This window comes from Polypterus senegalus, chromosome 2 (assembly GCF_016835505.1).
Source record: "Polypterus senegalus isolate Bchr_013 chromosome 2, ASM1683550v1, whole genome shotgun sequence".
Lineage (NCBI taxonomy): Eukaryota > Metazoa > Chordata > Cladistia > Polypteriformes > Polypteridae > Polypterus > Polypterus senegalus.
Window position 1 is genome coordinate 145,074,225 of NC_053155.1, and position 6,846 is coordinate 145,081,070.

A 6,846-nucleotide genomic window follows, 5' to 3' on the forward strand; every position below is an offset into this window, starting at 1 on the left:
ACCTCAATCCATGTGGTTTGCTGTGTTGGGTACAGCAACGTGCTGTAATCAATGCATGCTCCCAACCTCCTCCTCCTAAATAATGAGTACGAACAGAACTGAATCAAAAGCATACTTACAGTATGCACATCTTTTTCTCTTGCAATGAATATTGACAAAGTATATCCATTTTCTGAGCATTTCACAGATTTTAGAAACCTGAAACCTATTCTGGTGTCTTGAAGTACTGCACAAGGCATGACAAAAAACTCTGGCTTGAACACTATGTCATTGCAGGGCACTCTTAAACACCCACCCACACTTACTCATAGCAGAACAAAGAGAAGAACTCAATTATGCATCCATCAATTTCAAAAATCTACTCATTTCAGTCAATGGCACTGGGAACCAGGCCTGTCCCAACAGCATTGGAAGTATGGCAAAACAACCCTGGATGGGGATTCTAGGCCCCTGCTGGATACGTTTATATACATCTTCTAAAAGGTTAATTAACCTAATATGTGTCTTTAGGATGTCGGGAGAGATCTATGTTGACATAGGGATAACATGTAATTCACATATAGTTAGTACTTTGTACGAGTTTTAAATTCCGAATTCTCGAGATACGAGGCTAAAGCATTAACCACTATGCTGCCTCATTCCTTAACATGCATATCTTTACAAAAATTCATCCATCTGTCAGTTTTCTGAACCAGTTACTTTATTGTAGGTCAAAAAATTAATACCAGGTGGAAAACCACATACTAATTCTACTAGAAAGTGTCCAGGCCAACAAATCAAACCCAGGCATGTGGAGGTCCCTGTTGCAGCTCATTTAAGTTCTTCCCATTTCCTACCAGAATGTGTGTATCCTTTAATGCTTTTCCCAATACTTACTGCCCTGTACTTTATTTTTGGTGAAAGTGCCTTGAGGCTGCATGGTGGAGATAACTGAATTCAATCCCAGCTTATTCAATGGGAATGCAGACAACGCAAATTTACATTGCATCTAAATAGGTGTTTTTTGGGTTTTCTCCTCACTTTCCAAAGACATGCATGTTGGGTTATTTATTACTCTCAGGGAGCATGTGTCTTATGATGAACATGCAGCAAAGCTGCCATAAGTCTTTAAATTGGTTCAAAATTCCTTGCGACCTATGATTTTATTATTTTGGGCTTTGTCAGGTAGCTTGTAATTAGCTTTGTGAAAGATGATGCAACATCTCTCTTTTGTCTTAATGTATTACATTGCTGTTGATTCGACTCTAGTCTATTTTTGAAACACGTTTGCTTTTTATTACTTATGACTCCTACTGTAACTATTCAGTTTTTATTTAATCATCTGGGTGTAGGAATAGTTAGGAAGGCACAATATTAAATTGATTAAATGCCTATTTTCTCTCATTCTTGATAGACTTGCTACACTATCAAGTACACTATAATTGTAAATTATGAGTTATTTACTACATGCTAATGAAGGTTGTGGTCGCATTATGCCACCCATCAGTAGCTCTCATATTGAACACGATGATCTAGTTAGTTTATACTGCCCTGTCAGACGGGGCTTGATAATGTCTGCTTTCTCGTTATCTAACTAACAGCAGTATGGATTTTTTTTGTCTGCCTTGTACTGATCAGCTCTCGAGATGATCCACTTACCTTACTAGGCAGTAACACGACGATGAGCACCGGATCGTCACAGCTACACAAAGTCATCTAGGGTGTGCACTGTCTGTGCGAATTAAGACAAAATTATATTTGTACTCACTATGATGTTACATCCTCCACCCTGAACGGTCTAACGCTTTTCTAAACCGTGTCTCGACCACAAAAAAAAATGCCACGCTTTTCATCTCCTGAACTTTTGGGTGTGTGATAACAAACGAAGACGAGCATCTTTGTGGTATACGGCGACACGCGATGCACCACTGGTGACGTCTAGCGTCTCAGACGGGTTATTTATGCACAAAGAGCAGACCACCTCTTGACAGTAGTCTACTTAAAGCCCTTAAAGAAAATGTCAGTCACGATACGCACTTCAGTCGGAGTTTTGCACCTGATGTCCTGATTCTCTAAGACGGAACGAACCAATATGCTGTTCTTGCGTAAAATTAAGTCAACGGCAGAGTAAACTTCCTGATTTTTTAACGCCACATAGATATTACGTTATAAAAAGGAAACAATACACACAGAGTACAGTCGTCTAGGTGGGCAACTTAAAAGAGTCATAATACTGTAACTGTATGAACTGAAGAACGATCGAAGTGCACGCTATAGCTGTGGCAGCGGACGCAGAAACTGCGATGCCTACTTATGTAGCCTGCGATATACAGCGGCGCACGTGGGTTATCATTTTCGCTTTCACTGTGAAGGGGGCTTTCTGAAGTTGAAGTCATCAATATAAAGCATGGTGAGTACAACTGCAGGCAAGCCCGGATTAACACCCCAACAGGCCCCCACAGTTCCTTCTTTTATCAATGCGGCGCGCGAACAACCGGTTAAATTAACGCTGCGTTGTATTTCCCACTCTTGAATTTCTTTCATGGTGTCGGGGGGTGGGGAGTAAAAAGCCCCTGGGGGTTCGTCTGGAAAGAGCCGATGGTAGATCCGCCCCTCACGGCAGGTTAATAAAAGTGCAACGTCAAGCAAATGTCTGAAAGCTCTCCACGTGTGAACAGTCCACTCCAGAAATGAAATCGATCATTTTAATTTTTGCAAATTTACTGATTCTAGATGAACACTATTAGGTTGCATTTGTTGCCTTCATCTATTTAAGAAGATATTATTATAAACGATCGAACATATCGTGCACACTTTAAAGCACCAACAGGTTACAGCGGTTCTGTAGATTTTTTTTTGGTTAAACCAGCAATGAGGTTTTCGCTGGAATGCGTTCTTCTACAGCCCGCACATCATATACAGCGCCTTTTATAATCGATCTCTCACATGCGCCTCGCAAAAAAACACTTCACTTTGCCCTGGGTTAAGACGGTGTCACCTCGCCTATTTATTTCTCAACTCCTTTAGAAAGACTTATCGAGATGAAAGATTTCTCCCAATTGCAACCTAGCGCTTGATTTAAGTGCACATCTTTACGAGCTAACGAGTTGCCCGAACTCCACTTGCGTGCGCCCCCCTCAACCACCTCCGCTCCGCTCCATTGCCCACAGGTACTGTAAAACAAAACAGGGTTGTCCTTACTGTAACAGTTCACTTACCTGCGGCGAGGCGTAGGATGCAGGCAGGTTTTGCCTCTGTTCGTTTCTTTACAGTTTTTGTGAGATCAGGAAATGATGATACTGGTTGGTTTCAACGGACGTCTCTCAGGAAAGTTTGCGTCATGTGCTGTTGTTTTACTCTTGAGGGTTCCTGCTTTGTTTTGACCAGTTTCTCTTTTTTTTCATCGTGAGTATCAAAAAGTGACACAACACAAGACGTCAATCGACCGCTGGTAGTGGAGCAGCATATCCCCCTGCAAGTCCTGCTTTTAAATAATATTACTGCATACTTCTAGTAAACAAATGCACGTTTTTTGTTGTCTTAAAAGTTTTCTGTGATACTATCAAATCTCCTTTACTGCGCTGTCAGGGTTCTCTGCATTGACATGATTCATAATGCATTGCAATCAAGATAATTGCTTTATAACTTAGGACCGTTTAGTAGCTCATAATAATCTGATTATATCAATAGCATAATAACCCTTGTGGTGCATTGTAAATCAAATCATGTCCTATCTTTGCCATAAATGTTGAACAATGTCATGTGCTACATTACTCATGAACATTACTCCTGAGAACATTACTTGTGCTATGCAGAAGCTACCAAGTGTTACCACTAGACCATGCACACTTTTATGGTGAATGGTATGTAGTGAAGTGTAATTAGAATTAAAAAGTGCCATTATACTGTATGGTTTTCATGCAAAATCAATATTATTCAGTTTACTAAAATGGACTTAACAAATTTAATTGGGGTGGACCCTTGCTCCAACTGGCTATTCTTTTTTCATTTTTTAAATGCCCTTGCTCCAACTGGCTATTCTTTTTTCATTTTTTAAATGTACAAGCATATTTGTATTGTCACTTAATCTTTTTATAATTTCTCACTTTTTTAACCCTTTTCTGGAAAGTCACAGGCAGGCCTTAATGTATAATTGAAGTTTATAAGAAATGTATAGAAGTTGTACAGAAATTTGATTTCTTTAATGCACCTCTGCCATTAGTTTACATTATTTAATGTATACCTGCCTGGAATTTCTTGTGCTTTGTTGCACAAAATTTTTATTTTATCTTTGCATTCACCTATTTTATGAATCTGCTCTGTATAATTCACAATTAAAGAAATTTAAGAAATTCAAAGCATGGAGCTGAAGGGTGGAAGAAACCGTGAATATGAATATGATATGACATCTCATACTAGGCAACTCTGACAGAAACCAACTCCCACTGATGCATCCACAGAATTATTATTATTATTATTATTATTATTATCCAATTTGGAGGCACTGAATATCGTGAAAAACTACCTGCTTCTGAAATGTGGGAAAGCCAAATGAAAAAAAGCCATTAACACCATGAAAGTGTGCAATCCCCCCAGATAGTGATAGTGGATGGGGTGCCAGTCCACCATCCACATATCCACACTGGGCCAATTTACACTTATCAGTAAGCATAACGCAAGTGTATGGATGGAAAGCAGAGTACCCAGAGAAAAGTTAATACAGACACATGGCAATCATGCAAACTCCACAAAGTAATTCTGAGATTGAACTCTAGTATTCTCTAACTATGACATAGCAAAATAAACCTCTGTGCTATCCTTTTAACTCTTCAGATTTGTACAATTACACAGTGGCCAGCACTACTGCCTCCCACCTTCATAGTCTTGGACTGAAATCTCTGCCTGGGGTCAATGTCTTCTCAATGCGTCCATTCTGGATTTCTACACACACTGTACTTTTATCCTTAACTCAGAATCATACTTGTTAGGATGACTGGCAACTCTAAAGTTTTTTTTTTTTTGCATAAGGGTGTGTGAGTCAGTGTGGCATGTGAAGCGCTGGTGGTCCTTCTAGCAGTGTTTTTAGCTTGCCTCCTTTGCAGCTAACAGCTATTATGTTATGGAATAAGCAGGGAGAATAAATGAATAATTTAAATTATTTACAGTGCTTTAGGCTTGTATAGTACACAGTAATGCACTATATACTGTAAGAATATATTGATTTTAAAAAGTCTTTTGAACAAAATTCAAGCCAGGTCAAAAAAAAAAACTGTGATCTGCCACCTTCGTGCTTTAATAGTAAATGTTTTAAAATAAATAAAAGAAGAAAATATTAACAGATAATCTAATATGTTTACATGAGTAGGTTGTACAAATTATCAGTAAATTCCATAGAAAGTGAAAGAAATCCCAATATACTTCAATATACAGCCTATGAAACAATAAAACATCCAGAATCAGACATTTGTGTCCGGGTGTAGTGTTGTCCAGTGCTCACAAGAGGGCCTGGAGTGTCCGATGAACGCAGACAAAAAAAAAAGGGATATAAGGGCTAGCATATACAGGTTCCTAGATGTGCACTGGAACAAACAATACCGTCATCTGTGCTCATTTTACTTAACCGGCATTTCGCTGTGCTAGTATATACAGTATATAAAACAACAAAACATCCAACATTTGGTGTCTGTGCCTGGGTGTAATGTTTTCTGGTGCCCACAAAAAGGCTGCAATGTCTGATGAACAAAGGCAACAAGAGGTGCAAAGAAAGACGAGTGTAAAGACTAGAATGTCCAACGATAATAGGCAAAGAGACTCACAAAAAAAGAGGGACGTATGGGCTAAAATATCTGGTGAACAAAGGTTCCTACGTGCCAAAATATTCAAAACAGACAAACATCCCATTGTGTTTACTAAGCGGGTATTTTGATAGTATACTGTGTATGCAGTATATAAAACAACAAAACATCCAGCATTTGGTATCTGTGCCCAGGTGTAACGTTGTCTGGTATTTACAAGAGGGCTGCAATGTCCAATGAACAAATGCAACAAGAAGCATAAAGGAAGACAAATATAAGGGCTAGAATATCTGATGATCAAAGGAAAAAAGATGCACAAATAAAGATGGAAGTGCTAGCATGTCTTAGTAAACAGAGGTTCTTAAATGCACAAGGTGATTGAAACATGGACTTACTGTTGTACCATTGTGCCCATTTTGCTAAACAGGCTTTTCATTGTGCTAGTACATTATCTACAGTTTATAATCCAATAAAACATAAAACATTTGGTGTCCATGCACAGGTGTAAAGTTGTCTGGTGTCCACAAGAGGGCTGCAATATCTGATGAACAAAGGCAACAAGAAGTGCAAAGAAAGTCAAGTGTAGAGGCTAGAATGTCCGACGATAATAGGCAAAAAGACACACAAAGAAAGAGGGACGTATGGGCTAACATATCTGGTGAACAAAGGTTCCTACATGCACAAAATATTTGAAACAGACAGACTTACCACTGTGTTTACTAATCAGGAATATTGCTGTACTAGTATAGGAAGAAATTAACAGCAACATGCTCATTTTACAGGGAGGATGTAGCCTGTTATTAGGGCCAATTTAAATGAAAATGAGTAGTTACATTAGTCCTGCATGACAGTTTTGGTACCACTACACTTTTACGATGCAACATATCAACTCAAATCCATAGTGAAAATAGAAGTGAGAATTTATAGACTCTGTGTGTGCAGAGTTTTATGCACAGTAAAAAACACTGCGTGCTCTGTAATTGGTTTGTAACTCCGTTAGTCATCGATCGGTTTTCTGAAACCCCTTATTCTAAATTGAGGCTCCTTAAGATCAAGATCAAACAATACTTAT

The 6,846-nt window shown here is 38.8% G+C and overlaps 1 protein-coding gene across 4 annotated transcripts in view; it reads right to left on the reverse strand.

The window, feature by feature from the left end:
• The window catches only part of p2ry8 (P2Y receptor family member 8), a 48,807-nt gene extending 45,444 nt beyond the window's left edge, over positions 1-3,363 (reverse strand). Inside the window, exon 1 of one of the 4 annotated variants that reach the window (XM_039744761.1) lies at positions 3,198-3,363. The gene's annotated coding sequence lies outside the window, so the exon portion shown is untranslated. Of the gene's footprint in view, positions 1-119; positions 195-1,638; positions 1,726-1,747; positions 1,865-3,197 lie in introns of those variants that run through there. The other 3 variants (XM_039744766.1, XM_039744762.1, XM_039744767.1) reach the window with 3 other exon arrangements.
• Between the last annotated feature and the right edge of the window lie 3,483 nt (positions 3,364-6,846).